Raw genomic sequence first — 14,709 nt, forward strand, 5'->3', positions numbered from 1 at the left:
TTCCATCTGCTGTCTTGAAGGACGCACGGTCAGACAGGCGTGCACGATACACCGGCGACGGTTTTGTGCACGCACAAACACAGTTTGAGCAGCTGGACCATGTTGCACCACATCACATCGCTGCTGTGGAGAAACAAAAATCAAATCCACACACCATAAAAACACACCACAATATATTGAATCCCTCTTATCGAGCAGGCAAGGCAAGTATGAACCGTCTGTTCCTCTGTAGATGACCCATGGTCATAGATGTACAGACATGACATGAATGAAGCATTGCGCTCTTATCATATCCACATCTGCTGGCCCGCTGTGCACATTGACAGTCACTGTCAAGTCATTCTAAAGTCATGAATCTGCAAGTCTCACGTCAGCTTGCAAACAATTGGTGGTCATTATGAAATGAGACATTATGACTTGGGGAGGTGATGATCTACTGCAGGGGTGCCCAAGTTCGGTCCTCGAGATCTACCTTCCTGACACTCTTAGTTGTCTCCCTGCTCCAACACACCTGAATCCAATGAAAGGCTCATTAAAAGCCTGCTAATAAGTCTTTCATTGCATTCAGGTGTGTTGGAACAGGGAGACAACTAAGAGTGTCAGGAAGGTAGATCTCGAGGACCGAACTTGGGCACCCCTGATCTAGTGGATAAGCGTTGGGACCAGAGGATCCCCGCAGCCTGACCAGAAAATCACTAAGGGCCCTTGGGCAAGGTCCCCTTAATCCCCTAGTTGCTCCTGGTGTGTATTAGGCGCCTTGCATGGCAGCAGCCTGACATCAGGGTGAATGCAAGGTATTGATGTGTAAAGCACTTTGAGCGTCTGATGCAGATGGACAAGAGCTATATAAATGCAGACAATTTACCATTTAGACATGACTTGGGACTTGCTGAATCATGACTTGAAAGTAACTTGATGATGACTTTGTCCCACCTCTGGCAAAAGCGATATATGTTTTTACTAGCTGGGGTACCCGGCACTGCCCGGGTTAACCTGTTTTAGACATAAGCCAAATGCCAATCATTTTAATCAAAACAATTGCCCAACATTTGTTTTTGTAATGCTGATGTCTTATAAATATAATAGTTAATGGGCTAAAGTTTGTCCAGTAGAACTATAAGACGTGTACTCCCCAAACTAAGTGGAAATACTTGGTTAAAAGACAAACATATTTGAAGTCCTTCATGCAGAATTTGTTTTGCAATCAAATTTATAACAAAATTACACACAAAGGTAGGTAACAGTAAATGTAAATATCAATGAATCAAAATTGAGGTAGTGGTGTATTTCACTGTTTTTACATTGCAATTTTACAAACATAAAATGAATGTATTCAGACAGGAAGTCAAACTGGGTTGTACAAGACAGTCAGGTGCTTAACAGTTGAGAACATAAAGTAGCTGAAGGAAGGGATTAAATAAACAGAGATGGCCAACACATATACAGGGCTGGAAATTTTAATCTGCCTGGTCATACCCACAGCCTCAGCCTAAGCATGTTGTTGTTTTGCTGAGTGTGCTGTGCTGTGCTGACTGTGCTGCAGAAAGGGATTAAATAAACAGAGTTGGCCAACAGATATACAGGGTTGGAAATTTGAATCTGCTTGGCTATTTCGGGGGTAATTTTCAGTTCATCTTTTTAAAAAATGGTACCAGTTTGTTCCCCATGTCATGATTCAGAATATATATAGTTTTTAGGGCTACATATTATAGTTTTGGAGTTTATCCCGGACAGACAGACAGACGTAGCCCTTTATGTACATAGATGTATTTTCACATGAGGACAGTAAGCAGACACATGCGCATCACGGTGGACAGTTGCTGGCTAATCCAGTTAGCCTGGAGAAATAAGCAGGTGGACTCCCCATCATCTTGACTCCAAAGTTTAACTTCAGGCAACATCAACCAATTCCCAACTCACCTTATATGTGTGCCAATTGTAGTGCAAATGAGAGTAACTTCAGGTTTGACCTTTGACCTCAAGCATTAACCTTTGGTCAATTCGATGTCACCTGGGCAATTCCACAATCTGCCTACATCTGTTTGCCAAACATGTACTGTATATAATGAAAAAATATGTAATTTTGACCTTTGACCCCAACAACCTTGATCTTACCAAAACAAACCCTTTAAGAGCATATCTGAGGATGACTGTGGTCCACATGTCGAATTTGGTGAAATTTGGTCAGTAGATTCAGGGAGGACTACAAACAACCATACAAACAAATGTTCTATAATTAGTACATTGATCATACACAAAATAACATCTGTATTTTCCAGGACTTTGAATTTCAACTGCTGAAGGCATAAGTTACCATATACTGTAACCATTATGGGTTTTAGTGATGAAACTTGAAAAAAAAAACTGCAATTGGCAAAATGCAAATAGAAGACCTTTTTTTTGTGAAGACATGGGCAACAGAACTGCTTGTTTTGACTTTGTTAGCTGTTCAATTTTGCATTTGTGGGTGTGGCAGTTTTCCAATAGTAACCTATATAATGATCTCTTATATTTTATGCAATGACATCCACAAGAGAATCAATTGTTTTGACTGCATAGCTGCTCTGTCTATCTTTCTCCATGTGGAAGATTTTCAATAGTAACCTATATCGTAATGATCACTTTGGGGAAATTTCCTTTGTAGAGCAAAGACAAAAGGCTATAAATAAAATTACTCCAGACAATCTGGTGGAGTATTATTTAAGACTACAACAGCATACCTAATATTTGAACAATGACATGTATGTCAGTGTTAAAAATACGTATCAGAAAGGATATGAACAGAGGTGATGGAGAGTGCATCATTACAGGTATCTTGTATTCATTTGTTTTCAGCCATTTATCTGGGTCCGTGTCACAGTGGCAGCAGAACAAGCACCTCATCCCACACTTCCCTATCCTTGGCCAAGCCCTGTAACTGTTCCTGGCGAACCACAAGGCATTCCCATGCCAACTGGGAAATATAATATCTCCAGTGTGTTCTGGGTCCTCCCTGGGGCTTACTCCCAGTTGGAAGTCCCTGGAAGACCTCCTTAGGGAGACCTGCTTATGACAGACACAAATAAGGATGGAGACACCTCACCCAGATCAGGGAAACCATGGCATCCTCCTGGTGTCAGGCCTGTGAGGGGGAGATTGGGGAAAAAATGGCCAATCACTCTATTTGAAAGTGAGGTGCAGACTGGCACTCACTATCATCTGACAAAGTCTGATCTGGATTGTGGATTTTGTGGACATTTGAATTTAATAATGAAAAGCCCATTTGGTACATTTTGCATTATATCTCAATCCAAGGTAGGAAAATTTTTTGTGGAATTGGAGGCTAGTGTTGGCAGAGGTTTGCACTCTATGAGTGCGGTGCCTTTGTTATGACTATTATTTACGAGGGCTGTCAATAAAGTAACGGTCCTTTTTATTTTTTTCAAAAACTATATGGATTTCATTCATATGTTTTTACGTCAGACATGCTTGAACCCTCGTGCGCACGCCTGTCGGTGACGTCATTCGCCTGTGAGCACTCCTTGTGGGAGGAGTCGTCCAGCCCCTCGTCGGAATTCCTTTGTCTGAGAAGTTGCTGAGAGACTGGCGCGTTGTTTGATCAAAATTTTTTCTAAACCTGTGAGACACATCGAAGTGGACACGGTTCGAAAACTTAAGCTGGTTTTCAGTGAAAATGTTAACGGCTGATGAGAGATTTTGAGGTGATTCTGTCGCTTTAAGGACTTCCCACGGTGCGAGACATCGCTCAGCGCTCTCAGCCGCCGTCGTCAGCCTGTTCAAGCTGAAAACCTCCACATTTCAGGTTCTATTGATCCAGGACATCGTGAGAGAACAGAGAAGTTTCAGAAGAAGTCGGTTTCAGCATTTTATCCGGATATTCCACTGTTAAAGGAGATTTTTTTAATGAAAGATGTGCGGACGGGTCCGCGCGTCGGGACGCAGCCGCCGCGACACTCCGCCACAGGAAAAACACCTCTGTTGAAAGCCTTAAGGACAAGTTGGAACATGTCCTGCCTGTTAAACAATTTCTCATATACTCACTCCACTGAAAGCCATCAAAAGCCGCCTGGATTTTACAAATGGTTATCAACACGGAGGTGTTTTTCCTGTGCCGCCGCACCGCGTCGGCTGCATCCCGACGCGCGGACCCGTCCGCACATCTTTCATTAAAAAAATCTCCTTTTACAGTAGAATATCCGGATAAAATGCTGAAACCGACTTCTTCTGAAACTTCTCTGTTCTCTCACGACGTCCTGGATCAATAGAGCCTGAAATGTGGAGGTTTTCAGCTTGAACAGGCTGACGACGGCGGCTGAGAGCGCTGAGCGACGTCTCGCACCGTGGGAAGTCCTTAAAGCGACAGAATCACCTCAAAATCTCTCATCAGCCGTTAAAATTTTCACTGAAAACCAGCTTAATTTTTCGAACCGTGTCCACTTCGATGTGTCTCACAGGTTTAGAAAAAATTTTGATCAAACAACGCGCCAGTCTCTCAGCAACTTCTCAGACAAAGGAATGCCGACGAGAGGCTGGACGACTCCTCCCACAAGGAGTACTCACAGGCGAATGACGTCACCGACAGGTGTGGAAAAACTCACGCATGCACACGAGTGTTCAAGCATGTCTGACGTAAAAACATATGAATGAAATCCATATAGTTTTTGAAAAAAATAAAAAGGACCCTTACTTTATTGACAGCCCTCGTATATATTTTTTTCCATTACCAAATTAGTGTTTTTTTCTCAACTGTGTGTGATTGAGTTACATTGTTCACATGTGGATGGGCACACAGGGCCAAAAACAGCAAGAGTAATGAAATCACAAACATCTAAACAACTGTGGACCAAAGACTAATAATGCCAAGATAAAAAGCATAACAAAACAAAACCTCTCTTAAAGAATGAACATAATGGGCCATTACTATCCCAGCCAAGCAGTATGCATTCTGAGTGCTCCTTCCACTTTTTGTTGCACAACACACTGCAGTACCATGCGTCACTCACCAAATTTAGTGCAATATAATTGTTGGGCCCACAGCCTATAGACTTTAACAAAGCAAAGTCTCATCCCTCTGAAAACTTCTGTGAAGAGTCAAAACTCGCCATCAGCAACACAGGCCACCTGCTTTAGAAAAAAATAATCATAGAATTATCACCCTCTTGCAACCACAATAAGAAAGGTAATAAGAAATTTGGCAGGGTGCCTGGCTTCGCGCTCTGACTGAACTTTCAGAAACATAAAACTGGTTGTTTAGAAAGAATCCCTCTCGTCTAGTGTCCACTACCAAAATAATGTGTCAGGGCTGAGTGCTGAGCGCATATTGGCACTGTTAACCTAATCATACCTGCCAGCGATTAATAGATTTACAGACGCTCTACCTGTTGCCAAGGGAACAGGCTGGTTGTTTGTCGCTAACATTAAAGAGAAAGGATGAGCTTGGGCCTCCAGCTACAACATGCTATAAGAAAGGATGACATCTACTCTGGTCGAGTAACAATAAGAGACTGTGGTGACGATAAAAATGGTGACTTTCACAAGGATCTCCAGAGCATAAAGTGGTGAGTCACATTTGCCTGTGAATCTCCACAGTGGTGAATACTTGAAAAACTTTAGAAATTATATAAATTTATATAGAAGTTTTGGATGTGATATTTTCTAAATGTATCCTATATTTATTATATGGAAATCCTGCCCATAACTGAATTAAGTTCATCCAATGAGTCATTTGTTTGTGTGATACACTCAAGAAAACTGACTCATTGGATTCCATCTAATAAATATATGTAGTACCAACTCAATTGTAACAAATTTACGTATGGTTTAGTATTTAGTATGCCTCACAATGGGGCACCAAAACAATGTAGCGAAAATAAGTATTTGTATAATTTAGCCTTAATATGTTATTGGCCTCATGCTGGGGACCAAAAAATGTAGTGAAATTAAATCACTTAATATAATAAGTTTGAATTAATGGCACCTCACACGAAAGCACCAAAAGATGTAACAAAAGATAAATGGTTTAAGATTATTTGCAGTTGTTAAACTTTAAACTTTGGCCACACACAGCAGCACTAGCTGTAGCAAGTATAATTATTAAGATACAAAATTGAATTAAATTGGACGGGACCTTGTTATGGTTCAGGCGTGAGTGAAAGGCGAACCCAAAAGCAGGGACCTGAGAGCAAGAAGTTAGAACACGGATTTATTTACAAAAGGACTATTTACAAGGGGAAAATGTGCAGAAGACCGGCTGCACAGCGGTGAAACGAGGGGAACCGCAGTCCGGAAGACTTCAACCCAGATGAGGTGGATCCGGAGCCAGGTGGCCACCTGCAAGCTGTTGACATGGTCTGGAGAGGATACACAGGTGAGTGAGTGCTGAGCTGAATAAATTCCACAAGTATGTAATCACAGCCAATTAGTAACAGATTGTCTTAGCTCAGTCCAGAATGCTGAAGAGAGCTGAAGCTGTGAAAACAAGCTGAAGCTAAGAAATGTGGTGTCAAAAACACAGAGCTAGAAAAACTCTACAGGCTGCAGGACAAAAATATTGACCGCTAGTTAAGAGCATGGGAGCTCAGAATTAACCAGAATAAACACTGACTAGGAATGCACAAAGAGAGGCCAGGAACTGTGTAAGGTTCGCTGAGTTTCTGGCGAACCTTACCGGGAGTGACATGTTTAGCCGCATGTTCTCCTTGAATTGCTGGCTGTCTGAGTGGTGTCCAAAAAATGAGGTGGGCTTCATAGATAATTGGCAAAGCTTCTGGGGAAAACCTGGTCTTGTTAGGAGAGACGGCATCCATCCCACTTTGGATGGAGCAACTCTCATTTCTAGAAATCTGGCCAATTTTCTTAAATCCTCCAAACCGTGACTATCCAGGGTTGGGACCAGGAAGCAGAGTTGTAGTCTTACACACCTCTCTGCAGCTTCTCTCCCCCTGCCATCCCCTCATTACCCCATCCCCGTAGAGACGGTGCCTGCTGCCAGACTACCAATAACCAGCAAAAATCTATTTAAGCATAAAAATTCAAAAAGAAAAAATAATATAGCACCTTCAACTGCACCACAGACTAAAACAGTTAAATGTGGTCTATTAAACATTAGGTCTCTCTCTTCTAAGTCCCTGTTGGTAAATGATATAATAATTGATCAACATATTGATTTATTCTGCCTTACAGAAACCTGGTTACAGCAGGATGAATATGTTAGTTTCAATGACTCAACACCCCCGAGTCACACTAACTGTCAGAATGCTCGTAGCACGGGCCGGGGGCAGAGGATTAGCAGCAATCTTCCATTCCAGCTTATTAATTAATCCAAAACCCAGACAGAGCTTTAATTCATTTGAAAGCTTGACTCTTAGTCTTGTCCATCCAAATTGGAAGTCCCAAAAACCAGTTTTATTTGTTATTATCTATCGTCCACCTGGTCGTTACTGTGAGTTTCTCTGTGAATTTTCAGACCTTTTGTCTGACTTAGTGCTTAGCTCAGATAAGATAATTATAGTGGGCGATTTTAACATCCACACAGATGCTGAGAATGACAGCCTCAACACTGCATTTAATCTATTATTAGACTCTATTGGCTTTGCTCAAAAAGTAAATGAGTCCACCCACCACTTTAATCATATCTTAGATCTCGTTCTGACTTATGGTATGGAAATAGAAGACTTAACAGTATTCCCTGAAAACTCCCTTCTGTGTGATCATTTCTTAATAACATTTACATTTACTCTGATGGACTACCCAGCAGTGGGGAATAAGTTTCATTACAGTAGAAGTCTTTCAGAAAGCGCTGTAACTAGGTTTAAGGATATGATTCCTTCTTTATGTTCTCTAATGCCATATACCAACACAGTGCAGAGTAGCTACCTAATCTCTGTAAGTGAGATAGAGTATCTCGTCAATAGTTTTACATCCTCATTGAAGACAACTTTGGATGCTGTAGCTCCTCTGAAAAAGAGAGCTTTAAATCAGAAGTGCCTGACTCCGTGGTATAACTCACAAACTCGTAGCTTAAAGCAGATAACCCGTAAGTTGGAGAGGAAATGGCGTCTCACTAATTTAGAAGATCTTCACTTAGCCTGGAAAAAGAGTCTGTTGCTCTATAAAAAAGCCCTCCATAAAGCTAGGACATCTTTCTACTCATCACTAATTGAAGAAAATAAGAACAACCCCAGGTTTCTTTTCAGCACTGTAGCCAGGCTGACAAAGAGTCAGAGCTCTATTGAGCTGAGTATTCCATTAACTTTAACTAGTAATGACTTCATGACTTTCTTTGCTAACAAAATTTTAACTATTAGAGAAAAAATTACTCATAACCATCCCAAAGACGTATCGTTATCTTTGGCTGCTTTCAGTGATGCCGGTATTTGGTTAGACTCTTTCTCTCCGATTGTTCTGTCTGAGTTATTTTCATTAGTTACTTCATCCAAACCATCAACATGTTTATTAGACCCCATTCCTACCAGGCTGCTCAAGGAAGCCCTACCATTATTTAATGCTTCGATCTTAAATATGATCAATCTATCTTTGTTAGTTGGCTATGTACCACAGGCTTTTAAGGTGGCAGTAATTAAACCATTACTTAAAAAGCCATCACTTGACCCAGCTATCTTAGCTAATTATAGGCCAATCTCCAACCTTCCTTTTCTCTCAAAATTCTTGAAAGGGTAGTTGTAAAACAGCTAACTGATCATCTGCAGAGGAATGGTCTATTTGAAGAGTTTCAGTCAGGTTTTAGAATTCATCATAGTACAGAAACAGCATTAGTGAAGGTTACAAATGATCTTCTTATGGCCTCGGACAGTGGACTCATCTCTGTGCTTGTTCTGTTAGACCTCAGTGCTGCTTTTGATACTGTTGACCATAAAATTTTATTACAGAGATTAGAGCATGCCATAGGTATTAAAGGCACTGCGCTGCGGTGGTTTGAATCATATTTGTCTAATAGATTACAATTTGTTCATGTAAATGGGGAATCTTCTTCACAGACTAAAGTTAATTATGGAGTTCCACAAGGTTCTGTGCTAGGACCAATTTTATTCACTTTATACATGCTTCCCTTAGGCAGTATTATTAGACGGTATTGCTTAAATTTTCATTGTTACGCAGATGATACCCAGCTTTATCTATCCATGAAGCCAGAGGACACACACCAATTAGCTAAACTGCAGGATTGTCTTACAGACATAAAGACATGGATGACCTCTAATTTCCTGCTTTTAAACTCAGATAAAACTGAAGTTATTGTACTTGGCCCCACAAATCTTAGAAACATGGTGTCTAACCAGATCCTTACTCTGGATGGCATTACCCTGACCTCTAGTAATACTGTGAGAAATCTTGGAGTCATTTTGATCAGGATATGTCATTCAAAGCGCATATTAAACAAATATGTAGGACTGCTTTTTTGCATTTACGCAATATCTCTAAAATTAGAAAGGTCTTGTCTCAGAGTGACGCTGAAAAACTAATTCATGCATTTATTTCCTCTAGGCTGGACTATTGTAATTCATTATTATCAGGTTGTCCTAAAAGTTCCCTAAAAAGCCTTCAGTTAATTCAAAATGCTGCAGCTAGAGTACTGACGGGGACTAGAAGGAGAGAGCATATCTCACCCATATTGGCCTCTCTTCATTGGCTTCCTGTTAATTCTAGAATAGAATTTAAAATTCTTCTTCTTACTTATAAGGTTTTGAATAATCAGGTCCCATCTTATCTTAGGGACCTCGTAGTATCATATCACCCCAATAGAGCGCTTCGCTCTCAGACTGCAGGCTTACTTGTAGTTCCTAGGGTTTGTAAGAGTAGAATGGGAGGCAGATCCTTCAGCTTTCAGGCTCCTCTCCTGTGGAACCAGCTCCCAATTCAGATCAGGGAGACAGACACCCTCTCTACTTTTAAGATTAGGCTTAAAACTTTCCTTTTTGCTAAAGCTTATAGTTAGGGCTGGATCAGGTGACCCTGAACCATCCCTTAGTTATGCTGCTATAGACGTAGACTGCTGGGGGGTTCCCATGATGCACTGTTTCTTTCTCTTTTTGCTCTGTATGCACCACTCTGCATTTAATCATTAGTGATCGATCTCTGCTCCCCTCCACAGCATGTCTTTTTCCTGGTTCTCTCCCTCAGCCCCAACCAGTCCCAGCAGGGGACTGCCCCTCCCTGAGCCTGGTTCTGCTGGAGGTTTCTTCCTGTTAAAAGGGAGTTTTTCCTTCCCACTGTAGCCAAGTGCTTGCTCACAGGGGGTCGTTTTGACCGTTGGGGTTTTACATAATTATTGTATGGCCTTGCCTTACAATATAAAGTGCCTTGGGGCAACTGTTTGTTGTGATTTGGCGCTATATAAAAAAATTGATTGATTGATTGATTGAAGATGGAGTGAAGAGCCGGGGTTAATATGCAGGTGCTGATGAGATGAGGATCAGGTGTGTCGATCAGCTTGAGGCGCACCACCTGTGCAAAGGAGAGAGAGAGAGAGCAGCAGCAGCAGGAACAGGCAGCCCACAACATTACCCCACCCCAATGGGAGCCTCCAGGCGACCTACCAGGATGACCAGAATGATCGGGATTGTCCCGGTTGAAGTCCCGGATGAGGGAAGGATCCAGGATGAGCCCCCACTTGACCCAGGAGCATTCTTCAGGGCCATAGCCCTCCCAGTCCACCAGATACTGGAAGCCCCATTCCCGACAAGGAACATCCAAGATCTTCCGGATGGTCCAGGCAGGATGACTGTCCACTATCTGGGCAGGGGGTGGCGAAGGAGCTGGAAGACACAGTGGACTAGAGTGTACTGGCTTCAGCCGGGAAACAGGGAAGACTGGGTGGATCTATAGTGAGCGGGGCAACTGGAGCTGGACGGCTGAAGGATTGACCACCCGGTCAACCACAAAAAGTCCAATGTATCTAGGGGCCAGTTTAGATGAGTTCGTCTGGAGTGGAATGTCCCGCGATGAGAGCCACACCTCCTGCTCGGGTCGATAGTCGGGGGCGGGGTCCGGTGCCAGTCAGCATGGCCCTGCATCCGGGTCCGGGTCTTCAGCAGGGCAGAACAGGCAATCTTCCACAACCAACGGCACCTCCTGAAGTGGAGCTGCACGGAGGGGACAGATATTTTGGTTTCCTGGGATGGGAAGAGAGGAGGTTGATAGCCTAGGGAGGCTTCGAAGGGAGAGAGTCCAGTGGCTGAGGACACCTGCAAATTATGGGTATACTCTACCCAGGGCAGGAGTAGGCTCTAGTCCGTCGGGTGGGCAGTGGAGACACACCATAGGGTGTTCTTGAGGTCTTGATTGGCCCGTTCTGCCTGCCCGTTGGTTTGGGGATGAAACCCAGACGACAGGATGACCCAGGCCCCAAGGGCGGCACAGAAGCTCTGCCAGACTTGTGACATGAACTAAGGCCCTCGGTCAGACACAATGTCCTGGGGTATGCCATGCAGCCGGACCACATGGAGGACTACAAGGTCGGTGGTCTCCTGGGCAGATGGTATCTTCAGCAGGGGCACAAAGTGGGCTGCCTTGAAGAACCGATCCACGATTGTATTACCTTGGGATGGAGGACGTCCGGTGATGAAGTATATCCCGATATGTGACCATGGGCGGCTGGGAATCGGGAGCGGTTGTAGAAGTCCAGCAGGAGGTTGATGGGAAGTCTTGCCCCTGGTGCAGATTGAGCAAGCTTGTATAAACTCTCTTACATCCGCTTGGGCGGTAGGCCACCAAAAGCGGTGATGGAGGAGTTCCAGGGTACGATGACCCCTGGGGTGGCAAGACAGTTTAGAAGAATGGCAGAATTGGAGTACTTGTGATCTAGTCTCTGATGGGATAGGGCGTCTGGTTTAGTGTTGTTGCTGCCTGGTCGGTAGGGAATAGTGAAGTTAAACCTTCCAAAAAACAATGACCGCCTGGCTTGCCGGGCATTCAATCGTTTGGCAGACTCTATGTACTCCAGATTGCGGTGGTCTGTCCAAACAATGAACGGAATTGCGGCCTCCTCCAGCCAATGTCTCCATTCGGGTAGTGCCTCTTTAACTGCCAAGAGTTCCCGGTTACCCACGTCATAATTTCTCTCAGTGGGGGACAGATGCCGTGAATAGTAAGCGCACGGATGTATACGATTATCCCTCTCTGTCCTCTGGGACAGGACCGCCCCCAGCCCAGAGTCAGAGGCATCTACCTCCACAATGAGCTGGCGATCCGGGTCCGGTTGTGTGAGAATCAGTGAGGTTGCGAATTGGTTTTTTAGCAGAGAAAAAGCAGCGTCTGCCTGAGATGTCCACTGAAAGACAGTCTTGAGGATGTGAGTGTAGTGAGGGGAGCTGCAACCTGACTAAACCCGCAGATAAAACGTCGGTAGATGTTTGTGAATCCAAGGAACTGCTGTAATTGTTTTACTGAGGATGGAACCGGCCAATCAACGACAGCTTTGACCTTACTGGATCTGGTTTGACCTGATTATGGGAAAAAATGAACCACAAGAACGAAAATGTGTTGAGGTGGAACCCGCACTTTTTGGCTTTGACAAATAAACGATTCTCCAGCAACCGTTGGAGAACGAGTCAGACATGTTCGGTGTGGGTTTGAGGGTTTGGAGAGAAAGTCAATATTTCATCAAGATAGACGAATATGAACCGGTCGAGGAAGTCATGCAGCACATCATTAACTAGCGCCTGGAATGTGGCAGGTGCATTGGTCAGGCCGAAGGGCATGACCAGGTACTCAAAGTGTACTAATGGTGTGAAAGGCTGTCTTCCACTCATCCCCCTCCTGGACACGCACCAGGTGGTAGGCGTTTCTGAGGTCCAGTTTCGTGAATATGGTCGCCCCCTGTAAAGAACTAAATGCCGAACCAAGGAGGGGTAGTGGGTATCGATTGCGGACCGAAGTGGCATTTAGCCCCTGGAAATCAATGCAGGGGCAAAGGGAACCATCCTTTTTACCAACAAAAAAAGAACCCTACCCCAAGGGGAAACGAAGAGAGCCGGATCAGCCCAGCTGCCAAGGAGTCACGGATGTAGGTCTCCATTGACTCGTGTTCCAGCCAGGAGAGGTTGTACAACCAACCAGAAGGTAGCAGAGTGCCCGGAAGCAAGTCAATGGCGTAGTCATAAGGACGGTGAGGAGGAAGTGAAAGCGCACAATCCTTGCTGAACACTTCCCCAAGGTCGTGATAGTCCGGGGGAACTAAAGACAAATCTGGGGGTGAGTGAACCTTCTCCTTGACGTCCACGCTAGGGGAACCGAGGAACTAAGACACCCCTTGAGACAGGCTTCGCTCCATCGAGTAATATCCGGACTGCCAATCAATACCGGGATTGTGTTTCGAAACCCACGGATGGCCTAAAACCAAGGGAGAAGAAAATGGGATAACATAAAACTGAATGACCGCTCTGTGATTCCCTGACACCACTAATGTGACTGGAGCAGTACGGTGGGTAATGGTCAGAAGTGGCGTGCCACCCACCCGGAAGCGAACATTTGCAAACATCAAACAAACGTTCATAGAATGTTTGTTTGCTGTTCAGCAAGTTTGTGAACATTCATGTAATGTTTGTGATGAAGGATATGATTCCTTCTTTATGTTCTCTAATGCCATATACCAACACAGTGCAGAGTAGCTACCTAAACTCTGTAAGTGAGATAGAGTATCTCGTCAATAGTTTTACATCCTCATTGAAGACAACTTTGGATGCTGTAGCTCCTCTAAAAAAGAGAGCTTTAAATCAGAAGTGCCTGACTCCGTGGTATAACTCACAAACTCGTAGCTTAAAGCAGATAACCCGTAAGTTGGAGAGGAAATGGCGTCTCACTAATTTAGAAGATCTTCACTTAGCTTGGAAAAAGAGTCTGTTGCTCTATAAAAAAGCCCTCTGTAAAGCTAGGACATCTTTCTACTCATCACTAATTGAAGAAAATAAGAACAACCCCAGGTTTCTTTTCAGCACTGTAGCCAGGCTGACAAAGAGTCAGAGCTCTATTGAGCTGAGTATTCCATTAACTTTAACTAGTAATGACTTCATGACTTTCTTTGCTAACAAAATTTTAACTATTAGAGAAAAAAATTACTCATAACCATCCCAAAGACGTATCGTTATCTTTGGCTGCTTTCAGTGATGCCAGTATTTGGTTAGACTCTTTCTCTCAGATTGTTCTGTCTGAGTTATTTTCATTAGTTACTTCATCCAAACCATCAACATGTTTATTAGACCCCATTCCTACCAGGCTGCTCAAGGAAGCCCTACCATTATTTAATGCTTCGATCTTAAATATGATCAATCTATCTTTGTTAGTTGGCTATGTACCACAGGCTTTTAAGGTGGCAGTAATTAAACCATTACTTAAAAAGCCATCACTTGACCCAGCTATCTTAGCTAATTATAGGCCAATCTCCAACCTTCCTTTTCTCTCAAAAATTCTTGAAAGGGTAGTTGTAAAACAGCTAACTGATCATGTGCAGAGGAATGGTCTATTTGAAGAGTTTCAGTCAGGTTTTAGAATTCACCATAGTACAGAAACAGCATTAGTGAAGGTTACAAATGATCTTCTTATGGCCTCAGACAGTGGACTCATCTCTGTGCTTGTTCTGTTAGACCTCAGTGCTGCTTTTGATACTGTTGACCATAAAATTTTATTACAGAGATTAGAGCATGCCATAGGTATTAAAGGCACTGCGCTGCGGTGGTTTGAATCATATTTGTCTAA

The sequence above is a fragment of the Thalassophryne amazonica genome, chromosome 6 (genome assembly GCF_902500255.1).
Source record: "Thalassophryne amazonica chromosome 6, fThaAma1.1, whole genome shotgun sequence".
Lineage (NCBI taxonomy): Eukaryota > Metazoa > Chordata > Actinopteri > Batrachoidiformes > Batrachoididae > Thalassophryne > Thalassophryne amazonica.